The sequence below is a fragment of the Nomascus leucogenys genome, chromosome 21 (assembly GCF_006542625.1).
Source record: "Nomascus leucogenys isolate Asia chromosome 21, Asia_NLE_v1, whole genome shotgun sequence".
Classification (NCBI taxonomy): domain Eukaryota; kingdom Metazoa; phylum Chordata; class Mammalia; order Primates; family Hylobatidae; genus Nomascus; species Nomascus leucogenys.
The window spans coordinates 53,203,940-53,220,439 of record NC_044401.1 but is presented as its reverse complement, the minus strand read 5'-3'; the positions used below and the strand labels follow the sequence as shown (position 1 = coordinate 53,220,439).

The 16,500-nt window shown below is 37.7% G+C and overlaps 1 protein-coding gene and 1 pseudogene across 2 annotated transcripts in view; both read left to right on the top strand.

Annotated features, from left to right (window-relative positions):
- SYN2 (synapsin II) overlaps positions 1–16,500 on the top strand; it is a 185,362-nt gene that overhangs the window by 50,552 nt on the left and 118,310 nt on the right. The window lies entirely within an intron of this gene.
- Positions 9,369–11,383, top strand: LOC100580392 (annotated as a pseudogene). The gene has a single exon (XR_004027572.1). The product of XR_004027572.1 is annotated as an actin, cytoplasmic 2-like (transcript).

Below are 16,500 nucleotides of genomic sequence, written 5' to 3'. Positions count from 1 at the left end.
TACAAACAGGGACACTGGAGGAATTTGAAGCCTCTGGCACTTGCCACTGCAGCATGTGCTAAACACAGCCAAACTCCTAGCTAGATTAACATAAGACCTCACACTAAAGGCCTATTTAGACCAGTTCCTATTCCCAATACATCATGCCTGGCTTACAAAAAAATTGCAAGTCATGCTAAAAGGAATAAATAACACAGCCTGAAGTGTCTTCAAAGCAAGTATCAGAACCAGCCTCAGATATGACACATATCTTGGAATTAACAAGCAGGAAATTTAAAGTAACTATGATTAATATGGTAAACGCTCTGATGGAAAAAGTAGATAACATGAAAGAACAGATGGATAATGTAAGCAGAGAGATAGAAACTGTAGTAATGAATGAAAAGCAAATGCTGTAAGTAAAAACTGCAACAGAAATGAAGAATGCCTTTGATGGGCTATTCTGGACACAGCCAAGGAAAGAAGCTTGAAAATACATATGTCAGTGAAACTTCTCAGACAGAAAGGCAAAGAGAAAAGTAGAGTTTAAAACAGCAACAGAACATTTAAGAATGTGAGATATTTTCAATAGGTATAAGATGTGCAATTATATGAGAAGGCAAAGAAAGAACAGAAGAAATATATGGTAAGATATTTGAAGGCTAGGAATTGATGCTTAAAAAGCCTCTGACAAAATGCAACATTGATTCATGATAAACACTCTCAGCAAACTAAGCATAAAGGTGAATTTCCTCAACTTATTAAAGAACATCTTACAAAAAAGCCTACATTATACTTAATGGTAAGAAACCATACTTTCTCCCTAAGATTCAGAATGAGGTAAAGATGTCTTCTGTCACCACTATTAGTCAACATCATATTGGATAACTTAGTGAAATAAGACAGGAAAAGGAAATTAAAGCTATATATATTGTGAGGGAAGAAATAAAACTGTCTTTGTTCACAGGTGACATGATTGTCTATGTAGAAAATTGCTAGGAAATGATAAACCTCCTGGAACATAAACAAGTAGAGCAAGGTTCCAGGACACAAGGTGAGTATATATGATTAGTTATTTTCCTGTATACCACAGTGAATAATTTAAAAAACACTACCATTTACAACAGCACCACAAAAAAAAAGTACTTAGGCATAAATCTAACAAAATATATTCAAGACATATAAGCAGAACACTGCAGAACTCTGATGAAAGAAATCGAAGATCTAAATAAACAGATTCTATATTTATAGATTGGAAGACTCAATATTGTTAAGATGTCAAGATCTTCCCAACTTGATCTATAGATGCATTGGAATCCCAATCAAAATCCCAGAAAGCTATTTTTTTAGAGATTAACAAGTTGATTCTGAAGTTTATATGGAAAGCCTAGAAACCCAGAATAGCCAACGTAATACTGAAGAAGAATAAGATTGAAGGATTCACACAACTTGATTTCAAGACTTTTTATGACATTATAGTTATCCATGCAGTATGATGATGATGATATGAAAGATCTATTTCAATCAGTGGAACAGAGTGGAGAGCCCTGAAATAGACTCACACAGATAATAATGAAATGATCTTTGACAAAGGAGCAAAGAATTAAATGGAGAAAGGACAGTCTTTTCAACAAATTTACATTCATATGCAGGGTAGTGAACCTAGACACAAATCTTATACCTTTGACAAAAATTAAAATGGGCCATAAACCAAAATCTGAAATTTAAAACTAGAAATATTCTGGAAGAAAACGCAGGAGGAACTCTAGGTGACCTTGAGTTTGGCTGTGAGTTTTTTAGATACAGCCCAAAAACATAATCTGTGAAAGAAAAAAAACTGATAAGTTGGACTTTATTAAAGTTGAAAATTTCTGCTCTATAGAAGACACTGTTAAGAGGATTGAAAGACAAGCCACAGACTGGGAGAAAATATTTGCAAAATATGTACCTAATAAAGGAATTGTATCCAAATATACCAATAACTCTAAGACTCAATAAGAAGCATAGACAGTTTGGCAGTTTCTTGCAAAACTAAACATAGTCTTACCATACGATCCAGCGTTCATGCTCCTAGGTATTTACCCAAATGATTTGAAAACCATATGCCAAGACAAAAACCTGTATGCAAATGTTTATAACAACTTTATTCATAATCAGCAAAAACTGGAAGCAACCAAGATGTCCTTCAGTAGGTGAATGGGTAAACCATGGAACATGCAGACAGTAGAATATTATTCAGTGATAAAAATAAATGAGCTATCAAGCTACAAAAAGACATGGATGAATCTTAAATGCATATTGCAAAGGTAAGTAAGCCAATTTCAAAAGGCTACAGGCTACATGAGTCCAATTATATGACATTTTGGAAAAGGCAAAACTATAGTGACAGCAGAAAGATTGGTGTTTGCCAGGGGGACAGGATGGGAGGGGAGGACTTAAATACAGTGAAACACAGGAGATTTGGGGGGTGGTGAAACTATTCTATATGATACTGAAATGGGGGAATACATGACACTATGCAAAATCTATGGAATTCAACAGCACAACAGGTGAACCATAATGTTTGCAAAATTTTTAAAAATCACTTAGGGGATTGGGTGATCCCAGGATAGAATGCAGAATGTGATAAAATTACAAATTTATAAAATAACTCACTGAAATGAATGAGGGAAAAAGGTGCTGATTTAATTGACTATGGAAATGAGTAGAGTCTGTAAGATTAAAGGCAAAAGAATCTAAACAGAACTGTAGTTGATAATGTATCCCATGAGTGAGTGTGTGGATTAACAATTCTGATAATGCTATACATGTATACTGAAATTGAACAATTAAGTACATGGGTGGAAGATGGAGTGAACCAGGTTTCTCACTGTTGGAGTGGAAGTTCACAGATAAATATGAGAAAAGGCTAGAATAATCCATGTAATAATGGATTAAAGTTGGAGACGACATTATGAACTCATGTTTAGTTTAATATAGGCACATACAGTTTCATATAGAAATATTTATGGATATTTTTTAAAACACATGGAAGAGGGCTGTGTCAAAAGAGCCTGAAGGCCAATTGAAAGGGTTACCAATGGCTAAAGCTGGAATAGTTTGAGCAAGAAAATATAGTATTGGGTTATAATCCAAAATAATAAATATCCATAGGTCCATACTGATGCAAATAAATGATTAAAGGGAGAAGAGGAAAAAAAATCTACCATGCAGGATAATTTCCAATTTATGTAGATATTCTGCATCAAGAAGGTGGAATATAACTTCCCACCCTTTAAGTGTGAGCTATGCATAGTGACATCCTTTCAAAGAGTACAGTAGGGAAAGTAGGAAAAAAAGATTACAGTGGAGAAACCTGACAAACACTCCCTCAGTCAGGTGATCAAAGTCATCATCACCAGTGATAAGTCATGTTGGTAGTGTATACCCTTGACATGTGACTAAAATGGTACTTTATCTCTGTGGTCTTTTTTCCTCAAACCCATAACTCTAACCTTGAGAAAAACATTAGATAAAGACCAGTTGAGGGGCAGTCTACAAAACACTTGGCCAATACTTATTAAAACTGTCAAAATTATCAAAAACATGGAAAGTCTGAGAAACTGTCAAGAGGAGAACTTAAGGAGACATGATGATTAATGTGGTATCCTGTATGGGATCCTGGACCAGAAAATGTCATTAGGTTAGAAACTAAGGAAATCTATACTTAAACAACCAAAGGAAATATAAATAAATTGAACTTCATCAAAATTTGAAACTTGTACTTCAAATGATACTATAAATACAATGAATTCACAGAATGGGGGGGAAGTAAATAATGTAGCTAACAGAGTTCTAGTATCCAGAATATATAGAATTCTTATAATTCAACAATAGACAACCCATATTTTAAAGGGGCAAAGGATTTGAATAGACATTTCTCCAAAGAACGTATACAAAAGGTCAATAGTACATGAAAAGGTGCTCAACCTCATTAGTCCTAAGGGAAATGTGACCCAAAGCCACAATGAGATATAACTTCACACCCCATAGGACAACTATAATAAAAAAGACAGAGAATAACAAGTGTTGGTGAGGATGTAGAGAGATTGGAACCCTTATACATTGATGATGGAAATGTGAAACGGTGCACTTGGAAAAACAGTTTGTCAGTTCCTCAGAAGTTAAACATAGAGTTACTATATGAGCCAGCAATTTCACTCATAGGTGTACCTGAGAGAATTTAAAAGACGTGTTCACCCAACAACTTGTACACAAATGTTCATAGCATTATTATAGCCAAAAAGTGAAAACCCAAATGTCCTTCAACTGATAAATGGGTAAACAAAATGTGGTATAGCTCTACAATGGAATGTCGTTCAGCAATAAAATGGAATTAAGTACTGATACATGCTACAACATGGGTGCACCTTGGAAACGTTATGCTAAGTGAAAGATGCCAGTAACAATCATCAAATAAATGCAAATAAAGATTACAATAAGATACCATCTCACACCATTCAGAATGGCTATTAAGAAAAGTCAAAAAACAACAGATGCTGGTGAGGCTGCAGAGTGAAGGGAACACCTACACACCTAGACACTGCTGGTGGGAATGTAAATTAGTCACTGTGGAAAACAGTTTGGAGAGTTCTCAAAGAACTTAAAACAGAACTACTATTCAACCCAGCAATCCTATTACTGGGTATATACTCAAAAGAAAATAAATTGTTCTACCAAAAAAACACATGCACTTATATGTTCATCGTAGCACTATTCACAATAGTAAAGACATGGAATCAACGTAGGTGCTCAACAGTGGATTGGATAAAGAAAAGGTGGTATAGTATTCCATATATACTATGGAATACTATACAGCCATAAAAAGGAATGAAATGTCCTTTTCAGCAAAATGGATGCAGCTGGAGGCCATTATCCTAAATGAATTAATAACAGGAACAGAAAACCAAATACTGCATGTTCTCACTTACAAGTGGGAGCTAAACATTGGGTACTCGTAGACATAAAGAGGGCAACAATAGACACTGGGGACTACTTGAGGTGGGAAGGAGGGTGGGGGGCAAGGGTTGGAAAAACTAACTGTTGAGTACTATGCTCACTACCTGGGTGATGGAATCAATCATAAACCAAACCTCAGCATCATGTGATATACCTGTGTAACAAACCTGCACATGTACCCCCTCAATCTAAAATAAAAGTTGAAATTATTTAAAAAGCCAGTAACAAGAGACCACATGTTGTATGATTCCGTTTATATGAAGAGTCCAGAATAGGCAACTCTATAGAGACAGAAAGCAGATTAGTGGTTACCTAGGGCTACGAGTGGGGATGAGGCTTTAGAAGGTGACTGGTAATGGGTACATGATTTCTGTTTTGGGTAACAAAAATACTCTAGAATTAGATAGTGGTAAATATGCTAAACCCTACTGAATTGCACACTTTAAAAGGATGAATTGTATGGTGTGTGAATGGTATCCAGGTAAGGATTAAAAAAACTAAGGAAATCTGGATAAAGTATGCACTTTAGTTAATAATAATGAATCAATGTTGGCTCGTTAATTATAACAAATATACCATACTGATGTAAAATGATAGTATGGAAAGCTAGGTTTGGGGATTGTGGGAACTCTGGGCTATCTTTACAGTTTTTTTGTAAATCTAAAACCATTCTGAAAAATAAAATTAAAATGAAAGCAGCTGTTTCAACATCAGAAGTGAAAACACAAAATCCTACTTATGAAAACAGAAGGATATTTGGAGCCAGTTGTTTTAGAAAAAAGACTCGGGGTGGGGGGGAGTCTTATTAAATTGTAAGGCATGAATTGAACATATTCACCAAAACTCTTGGCAGCATTGGTAGAAAATCTGGCTGACTCTTATGCAAACTGAATATTTGCATGGCTACTAAGTTTTTCAGCTCAAATAATTCACCTTCCTTACCCTTACATTTATGTACTTATATCAGAATATTTATCATGTAGGATATGAAAATAAATATGCTGGAGTCCCAGCATCACAGAAGGTGGCATGGTACTCACATTCAGAACATAGAGCAGTTCTGTTCAAGAACCTCTTTACAAGTGTATTAGTCCGTTCTCACACTGCTATAAAGAACTACCCAAGACTGGGTGATTTATAAAAGAAAGAAGTTTAATTGTCGCACAATTTCACATGGCTGGGGGGTCTCAGGAAGCTTACAATGATGGCAGAAGGGTATCGCTTCTCGGCCTTTTGACTAAGATCAAGTGTAGAATCATGGCAGAAGTGAAAGTAAACATGTCCTTCTTCACATGGTGGCAGGAGAGAGAGTGAGTTCTGAGCAAATAGGGAAAAGCCCCTTATAAAAACTATCAGATCTCATGAGAACTCACTCTCACAAGAACAGCATGGGGGTAACTGCCCCCATAATGCAACTACCTTTCACTGGGTCCCTCCCACGACATGTGGGGATTATGGGAACTACAATTCAAGACGAGATTTGCGTGGGGATACAGCCAAACCATATCAATAAGATTTGTTAAATTATATTTCACATCTCCCTAGGGGAGAAAAGACAAATGCAGATTTTAGCATGGGAAAAGAAACAGAATGAGTCATGACAAGGTTTTAATCCAAGTCATTCAGTGATTTAAAAAAAAAAGAAAAAAAGGGATGTTTTTTCCCTTATTGTTTCAACTCTGTATGAGAGGTAAACCTTTCCTTTCCTTGTAAAATTATTTTCAGCCTTCAAGGCCAAGTCTTCTATGAAACTTCACTTTCTCCCTGGTCCCTACTATATTTCTTTTTTGAACTCCTCTAATTAATATGCATGGCATCACAACATCAATTCATAAATAAGAGACTGTTAGAATGTTTATTAATTGGCTGGATATGGTGGCTCATGCCATGTACAGTTTCTCCTTCTCTACTAAATCATTTTCATCTGCATAGTACAAGCTCCAGACTCCCTTATCTTAACCAGAAAAAAAGAAAGAAAGAAAGGGAAAGCTTCCTTGACACTTTCTGAACTTTCCTTGTTCATTTCCTAGAAATATGTCTCAAATTCTATCTCTCTGTCTTTGGGTCTTCACTTCTCAAGCATTCTATAAATTTTTAAAATTAAAATTTGAACTCAGGCCAGGCACGGTGGGCCCATGCCTGTAATGGCAGCACTTTGGAAGGCTGAGGTGATAGGACAACTTGAGCCTAGGAGTTTGATACCAGCATGGGCAATGTGGCAAAACCCTGTCTCTACAAAAAGAAAAATTAGGCAGGTGTGGTGGCACATGCCTATAGTCCCAGCTACTTGGGAGGCTGAGGTGGGAGGATCACCTGAGCCTTAGGAGGTCAAGGATGCAGTGAGCTGTGATTATGCCACTGCACTCCAGCCTGGGTGACAGAGTGAGACCTTGTCTGGAATGAATGAATGAATAAATAAAAATTTGAACTCAAATGTAATAAGTGTATTTGATATATATCTACCACTTGATATCACTCTCTTTTTATAGAAACATTTAAAGCTCAACCTTTTATGTCTGAAAAAAACTCAACCTTTCGTGTCTGAAAATATCTTTATACTGTCCTTGTACTTAATTGATAGTTTGCTGGCTTTAGAATTTTAGGTTGGAAGTCATTTTTCTTTAGAATGTTGAAGGCATTGCTCAATTATCTTCCAGCTTCCAGTATTGCTCCTGGGAAGTTTGCAGCCACTTTGATTCCTAATCTTTTGGATGTTGAGCTGTTCCCACCCTCTTCCCTGAAAGCATTTGGAATTTTCTCTTTGGCTTGCTTTTCTGAAATTTATGATGGTGAATCTTGGTGAGAATCTATTTGCGTTTGTTTTGCTTGACTCTCTGGAGCCCTTTCAGTCTGGGTAACAAGCCTTTCAATTCTGAGATATTTTCTTGAATTCCTTCATTGTTGATTTCCAACCCATATTTTTCTGTGCTCTCTTTTTAGAACTATTATTTGGATGCTGACCTTCTGAATTGATCAGCAGATTTAAATTTTTTTCTTTTCTGTTTTTCATTTCTGAGTTTTTTTTCTGTATTTTTAGGACGATTTCCTTGACTTTTCTTCCAGCCTTCCTAATGAGTTTTCTTCCTGTGATATTATTTTCTCTCTTTACAAATCTTTCCTGCTTAAAGTGGGCAATCCAATGGTTTTTAGTACATCCACAGGGTTGTGCAACTACCACACGTCACTATCAATTTTAGAACATTTTCATTACCCAGAAATAAAGCTCTGTACCCATTGGTATTCACACCCCCATTTCTCCACACCTTCTCAGCCTTAGGTCACCACTTATCTGCTTTCCGCCTCTACAGAGTTGCCTATTCTGAACACTTCACATAAATGGAGTCATATAATATATGGTCTCCTGTCACTGGCTTTTTTCACTTAGCATAATGTTTTCAAGGTCCATCCATGTTGTAGCATGTGTCAGTACTTCATTCCATTTTATTGCTGACTGACATTCCGTCATGTCTATACCACATTTTGTTTATTCATCAGTTGATGGACATTTGGGTTGTTTCCACTTTTTGGCCACATGAATAATGCTGCCATGAACATTTGTGTACAAATTGTGTGACTTTTTTTTTTTTTGAGATGGAGTCTCACCCTGTTGCCCAGGCTGGAGTGCAGTGGCGCAATCTCAGCTCACTGCAATCTCCGCCTCCTGGGTTCAAGCTATTCTCCTGCCTCAGCCTCCTGAGCAGCTGGGATTACAGGCACATGCCACCACGCGTGGCTAATTTTTGTATTTTTAGTAGAGATGGGGTTTCACCATGTTGGTCAGGCTGGTCTCAAATTCCTGACCTCGTGATCTGCCCGCCACAGCCTCCCAAAGTGCTGGGATTACAGGTGTGAGTGAGCCACTGCACCCAGCTGTGGACACATGTGTTTTAAACTCCTTTGGGTATACCTAAGGAGTGAAATTGCTGGCTGCTATGATAACTCTCTTTAATGTTTTGAGGAACTGCCAAACTGTATTTCCAAGTGTACCCATTTTACATTTCCACCAGCAGTTTGTGAGGGTTCCAGTTTCTCCACATCACATCCTCATCAACATTTGTTATTGTCGATCTTTTTAATTATATTTATCCCACTGGGTGTGATTTGGCACCTCGGTTTTGTTTGTTTTGTTTTGGGGTTGTTTTTTTTTTGAGACAGAGTCTCTTTCTGTCTCCCAGGATGGAGTGTAGTGGCATGGTCATAGCTCAGTACAGTCTCAATCTCCCAGGCTCAATCAATCCTCCCACTTCAGCCTCCTGAGTAGCTGGGACCACAGGCACACACCACCATGCCTGGCTAATTTTTAGTAGAGACAAGGTCTTGCAATGTTGCCCAGGTTGGTCTCAAATTCCTCAAGCTCAAGCGATCCTCCCGCCTTGGCCTCCCAAAGTGCTGAGATGATAGGCATAAGCCACTATGCCTGTCTGGTACTCCAGTTTTGATGTGCATTTTCCTGATGGTTAATGACGTTGAGTATCACACAGTCGCCGCTGCCAGCCCATGCACCATGTCCTCCCACCGCTCCTCCGCCTGTCACAATGGAAGAAGAGATTGCCATGCTGGTCATTGACAGTGTCTCCAGCATGTGCAAAGCTGAATTTGCTGGGGATGATGCCCCCTGAGCCGTGTTCCTCTCCATCCTTGGGCGTCCCTGGCACCAGGGCATGATGGTGGGCATGGGCCAGAAGGACTCCTACGTGGGTGATGAGGCCCAGAGCAAGCATGGCATCCTGACCCTGAAGATTGGGACTCTGACCCCACTGAGCATGGCATCATCATCAACTGGGATGACATGAAAAAGATTTGGCACCACACCTTCTACAATGAGCTGTGTGTGGCCCTGGAGGAGCACCTGGTGCTGCTGACGGAGGCCCTTGTGAACCCCAAGGCCAACAGAGAGAAGATGACCCAGATCATGTTTGAGACCTTCAACACCATGTCCATGTACGTGGCCATTCAGGCCATGCTGCCCCTCTACGCCTCTGGATGCACCACTGGCATTGTTATGGACCCTGGAGATGGGGTCACTCACACAGTGCCTATCTACGAGGCCTGAGCCCTCCCCCATGCCATCCTGTGTCTGGACCTGGCTGGTGGGGACCTGACTGACTACCTCATGAAGATCCTCACCTAGTGCAGCTACAGCTTCAACACCATGGCTGAGTGGGAGATCATGGGTGACATCAAGGAGAAGCCGTGCTATGTTGCCCTGGACTTCGAACAGGAGATGGCCACCGCCGCATCCTCCTCCTCCCTGGAGAAGAGCTAGGAGCTGCCCGACAGCCGGGTCATCACCATTGGCAACGAGTGGTCCCGGTGTCTGGAGGCACTGTTATAGCCTTCCTTCCTAGGCATGGAATCTTGCGGCATCCATGAGACCACCTTCAACTCCATCATGAAGTGTGATGTGGACATCTGCAAAGGCCTGCATGCCAACAAGTGCTGTCCGGTGGCACCACCATGTACCCGGGCATCGCCAACAGGATGCAGAAGGCAATCACTGCCCTGGCACCCAGCACCATGAAGATCAAGATCATCGCGCCCCCAGAGCGCAAGTACTCTGTGTGGATCCGCAGCTCCATCCTGGCCTCACTGTCCACCTTCCAGCAGATGTGGATTAGCAAGCAGGAGTACAACAAGTTGGCCCCTCCATCATCCACTGCAAATGCTTCTAAATGGACCGTAAGCAGATGTGTAGCATTTGCTGCATGGGTTATTTCAGAAGTATAAATTGCCCCTGGCAAATGCGTACACTTCATGCTAGCCTCATGAAACTGGAATAAGCCTTCAAAAAGAAATTGTCCTTGAAGCTTGTATCTGATATCAGCACTTGATTGTAGAGCTTGTTGCTGATTTTGATCTTGTATTCAAGTTAACTGTTCCCCTTGGTATTTGTAGAATACCTATACATATCTTTGATTTCACCCCTTAGTACATGTGGATTGGTCACTTTGTGGCTGACGTAAGAACATGCTTGTGGAAGACAAGTCTGTGCCTTGGTGAGTCTGTGTGGCCAGCAGTATCCGATCTGTGCAGGGTATTAATATGTCAGGACTTAGTGTTCTGGAATTTCTCTAGAGGCTGGTAAGGGCTCCTGAACCAGCGGTTTCTGTCCTGCTGGTCTATCAGGGTTGGAAAAGTCCAAGCCATAGGACCCAGTTTCCTTTCTTAGCTGATGTTTTCCTGCCAGAACACCGAGGGCTGTTAACTTGCCTTGAGCTGTTTGTATTTACACCTGTAAATATATTAATCCTTTTAATTTATGTAAGGTTTTTTTATATGCAATTCTCAATTCTTCAAAGAGATGACAACAAATTTTGGTTTTCTACTGTTATGTGAGAACATTAGGCCCCAGCAGCACATCATTGTGTAAGGAAAAATAAAAACGCTGCCGTAAAAAAAAAAAAAATCTTTTTATGTGATTTTGGCTGTTTGTGTATGTTCTTTGCAGAAATATCTATTTAAATCTTTTGACTATTTTAGAATTGGGTTGTCTTTTTATTATTGAAATATAAGAGTACTTTATATATTCTGGATACCAAACTCTTATAAGATATATGATTAGCAAATATTTTCTCCTGTTCAATGAGTTGAATTTTTACTCTATTGATAGTATCTTTTGAAACACAAGAAATTTTGTTACAGTCCAAATGTGTTTATTTTTTCCTTTGTTGGTTGTGGTTTTGAGGTCATATCTGTTATCTAGTCCGTGGTAACAAAGATTTATGGCTATATTTTCTTTTAAGAATTTTATAGATTTAGCCCTTACATTTAAGCCCTTCATCCATTTTGAGTTAATTTCTGTATGTAGTATGAAATAGTGGTCTAAATTCATTGTTTTGGATATCGATATATGGTAGTCTCAGCACCATTTGATGAAAATATTCTTTTTTCTCCGTTGACTTGTCTTGGTACCCTCACCAATTGACCATAAATGTGAAGGTCTATTTCTGGGTTTCTCCTATTTATGTTTTTAGCTTCCAAGAGCTCTTTGTTTTTCTCCAGTTGCTTCCATATTCATCCTGTTTTTCTATCATGGGTCCATTATCTTTGTGAAGATATTAATAATGGCTTTAAAGCTTTCAGTTCTCTGCATAGTCTCTGTTTCTCCAGGTTACCTTTTTCTCTGTTCACGGGCTTGATCTCTGTGTTTTATTCGATAGTGTCTATTAAAATATGTATTGTTCTATATTGCTCAAGTTTAAAGACAGAGCACTAAAGGCTAATTGAAAGCTCTGTGTGGTTTAAGTAGAGTCTACCAGCTGTGGGCCTCACTGTCAGATGATCTAGTAGACTTTATCAATATGGCAATATCTAAATTGTTTTTCTTAAACATCTTAGAAAGCTCTCTCTTATTCTTCATGGAAGGGTATAATCATGGCTCCCAACATTCTGCAGTTTCAGTGTGGAGTGGACTGGGTTTTTTCAACTGTTAGAAAGTAAGTTTTCCCTTAGTTCTACATGTTTTCAGTAAAGCATCTGCATCTTCAAAAGTGTCTAGTGGCCCCTAAGGCAAAACCCCTGCTTTTTAACTTCTTCAGAGAATAAATTCTGGTTTCCTGTATGGATTAAGGGGCGCCAAGGTGATGAGTCACCCAGCGAGGTATAATAGTGGAGATGACATAGAGGCCTAAGTGCTTCTTAAAAATCAGCTCATCTGTATGTATAACACCACTTCCAGAGACTTTTGGAGGTTCCATGGTATAAACCAGGCTGCTTTTTCCCACTGCTGGCTTAGGACTCAGCTTTCTCAAATCTGCAATCAGTTACCACTCCCTCCATTCTCCAATATCCACAATTTTGTTGCTGCAATTTCTTCTTCCATTCTCTTCATCCTTGTGGGTTTAACTAAAAAGAAAACCAAAAATAAAGCAACCCTTTACATTTATTGTAGTTGGATTTCTGGAGGTAAAAAGTTAACTATTTGTGTTCATTCTGTCATCTTTAACCACAAGACAGAATATTAAACAATATTTTTGCTGTTGGTTTGTAATTTATGTTATAAGTGCATTGGAGCCAAAGATAAAATCTTTGAAATTTGTTGAGGGTGGCTTTATGAGCCTTGGATCGATTGATTTTTATACATGTTTCATATGTGCTTAAGAAGAATGTACTCTATAATTGTTGGTATCTAAATCATTTGTTGGATCAAACTTGCTAATTATTATATAAATATTCACATACTTGGTAATTTTCTTAATCTATCAATTATCTAGAGAGGTTTGTTAAAATCTACCACTTCAATTATAGGCTTGTCAGTTTCTCCTTGTAAATCTGTCAACTTTTGCTTCATATATTTAGAAGCTATGAATTAGGGCCATACATGTTCCGGAGTAGTTCTATCTTCTTGCTAGATTACTCCTATTAATCATATATAATAGGCCTCTTTATTTCTCCATCAATGCTTTTTGCCATTAGTTCTGTTTTATCTATCATATAGTTTTGTCTAATTTTAGCCTGGTACTTCTTTTTCTATCCCTTTACTTTCAGCCTTTCTATGTTTATGTATTTTAGGTGTATCTCTTGCAAAACAGCCTATAAATTTTTAAAATCAATCTGACAGTATTTGTCTTAACTTGAAATTTTACATTTGTTATAATTACTGATATGTTAGATTTATTTTTACTGTTTGTACAATGCTCACTACTGTGTTTTTACTATTTATCATTTTCTTTTTCTTTCCTGCCTTCTACCAGATTGCAAGCCCTCCCACTCTTTTTTCAGTCCATTAATTTGGAAGTTATATATTCTGTTTGTATTATGTTAGTGAATACCCTTAAAATTTTAAAGTTGCAGTTGACTTAAAGTCCAAATTCAGTCAAATTCTTTATTCTTCTCTAAAACAACTCCACAGTCTTGTTCTGATTATGTGTTATTATTGTCCAGTTTTTATACTTGTTTTTATATTCAAATTTGTTCTTTTTTGTTGTTCTGTGGCTTGGATTTATACAGGAGTCTGAATTCTGCCTTATGCAGACTCTTCCTACTCCCTATGTTTAGTTGATTGGACCAGAGGTGGACACTGGATCTAAGTCAGACTAACCCCTGGAAACCTGAAACTGGGCCCAAGAGACACTAGTTGGAACTAGTGAAAAGCCAGAGATGAGAGAGAGGGAAAATTTGGTTCCTGATGACTTTGCAGTTTCTGATTCCAGTTTCTCAAGAGGTGCAGCTTTGGAGTTCTCTGAGATATCCCTGTATCCTTGCAATAAATTCTCCTGTTTTGTTAAAGTAATTTATAGTGGGTTTCTTTCTTGTTATCAAAGGAACTTGAAAATGCCATTCTCCTTCCCAGAATTACTAATTTTAAATTAATTATATCATTGCACATCTGTTTAATACTTCATAGCCTACTAAATATGTACTATCATTAATTATTCTATTCTCCTCACAACAATGTGAATATTAATGGGTTTTCAACTAGATAAATGAGGAAACTGAGGCCCAGACTCATGAAATGATTGGCCCAAGTTCTTAAATATATGGTGGATCAGCTTATATGACAACCCAGGTGTTATTTTTAGCCCAGTGGCTTCCTGTGCACCATTGCATTCTAAATTGTCCTAAGGTTGTCACAAAGGTTGTTTTCATAACATAGAGCTTCATCTTCTCCAAAGAAATAGAATTGAGATTATAGGGAAAAGCTTTTATATTAAATGCTTACATAATATAATGAGAAATCTGTTATTCTATTTGGAGGAAAATTACTTTGAGTACAATTGATATGATATCAATTGCTATGATATATGGTTTTTAATAACCAACACAGGTGGAGGCTTATAATGAAAGAATGCCTTGCTATTATAGTAGAAGAATGAAATAACCTGCAGTCCACATTTATCTGTGAATGCTACTCAGTTTTCTTTCTTCTTAGCCTTGCAGTTTTCTTTAAATTAGAAAATTAAATCTTCAGGGTCATTATTTTAAAAGATATTCTATTCTTTCTCTTCCCTGATAACGAATTCCTTATATATTAAGAATTACTGGAACAATATTTTTATCCTGTATATGGCCAGTGATTTAAAAGATGCTTTCCATTTCTGAAATTGCATTAGGAGTACATAAATGCTTTTTAAAAATTATTCAGTAAAGCAAGTATGATACCTATTTGCAACACTAGGCCACATGTGGGATTTTTAAAACAATGAATTAGTCACTGTCCTTAAAGAGCATATAGCTGATAATATTACCAGCCAATATTCCTTGAATACTTACTATTTGCCAGTCACTGTTGTAAATATTTTAGATCATATGTTAATTCACTTAATCTTCACGACAATCCTGTGAGGTATATACTATTATTATCACCATTTTATAGATGAGAATATTGAGGTGCCTTTACAGAGAAGGGTAGAGTAACAAGCTCAAGTCACATAGCTAGTAAGTTGTAAAGCCAGGACTAGAATATATGCCTGACTCGCTGCAAAGTTCATGCTTTTTCTTCTTATGCCATGCTGCCTTTAGAGCTGGGGAAAGCAGTCTAGTGGGGAGGCTAATGAAATAATACCAGTGTGAGGCAATAAGTTCCTGGAATAAGTGCAGTCATATTACCAAATTTCTTGAATTTTCTCAGTAGTGATTTCAGATACTCTGCTTGTCCCTATGAGCCATGAAAATGTTAGGCAAAATCTTGTGTTTTAGTACATAAAGTAATTGTTTTTTTGAACCTAGAAGTAATTATATTTCTTTTCTCAGGCTGTGTACAAATTTTTGATTATGGTAACATGATCACCACGGGAAGTGAGGATGAAGAAAAAAATCATTTCAAGGGAATCATACTAATAATACATATTCACCTTTTTATCAGTCATTACTAAATAACATGATCACCATGGGAAGTGAGAATGGAAAAAAAATGATTTCAAGGGAATCATACTGATAATACCTACGTTTTTATCAGTCATTACTAGGTGTTAGACACTATGCTAAGTGTTTTACCTGTTTTAATTTAACCTCACAACAATTCTGTTAGGTAAGTATTATTACTCACCAAAGCTAAGAAAGGTTAAGTAAGTTGTACAGTCTCACATGGCTCATTAGTGATAGAACTGTGTTTTGAACACAGGTCTATCCCATTACAGACCTCTTTGAAACTACTTCTGGAAACAAATTTGATGTCACTCGAATAGCCCAGGGATGCTAAGATTACAATATGTCAAATGCCTCTGTAGTGACAGATGGTTTGGATAACAAGATTGATTACAGTTAACTTTGACCTGAGAAATTGTGTGGTTTTAGATGGAAGAAGAGGTGTTGAAGGAAGACTGAGCCAGCCGCTGACCAACGGGATAGAATTTGAGAGGGAGAAGTGTTGGAAGTGGAGTTACAGTTTCCTCCCTGATTTTTTCCTGATTAACTTTACTACTCAGTGCAGGTTTGCGATGGGGCAATCTTGCTACAGTATCTCCTCTGTGAACTAGTCTCCACACCTAGTTAAGTTAATATGGTTAGTTAGGTTAATATGTGAAGTTAAGCATTGAGCTTGATATTAGTGACCCAATTAAGACAGTTTCACTCCCAAGAAAA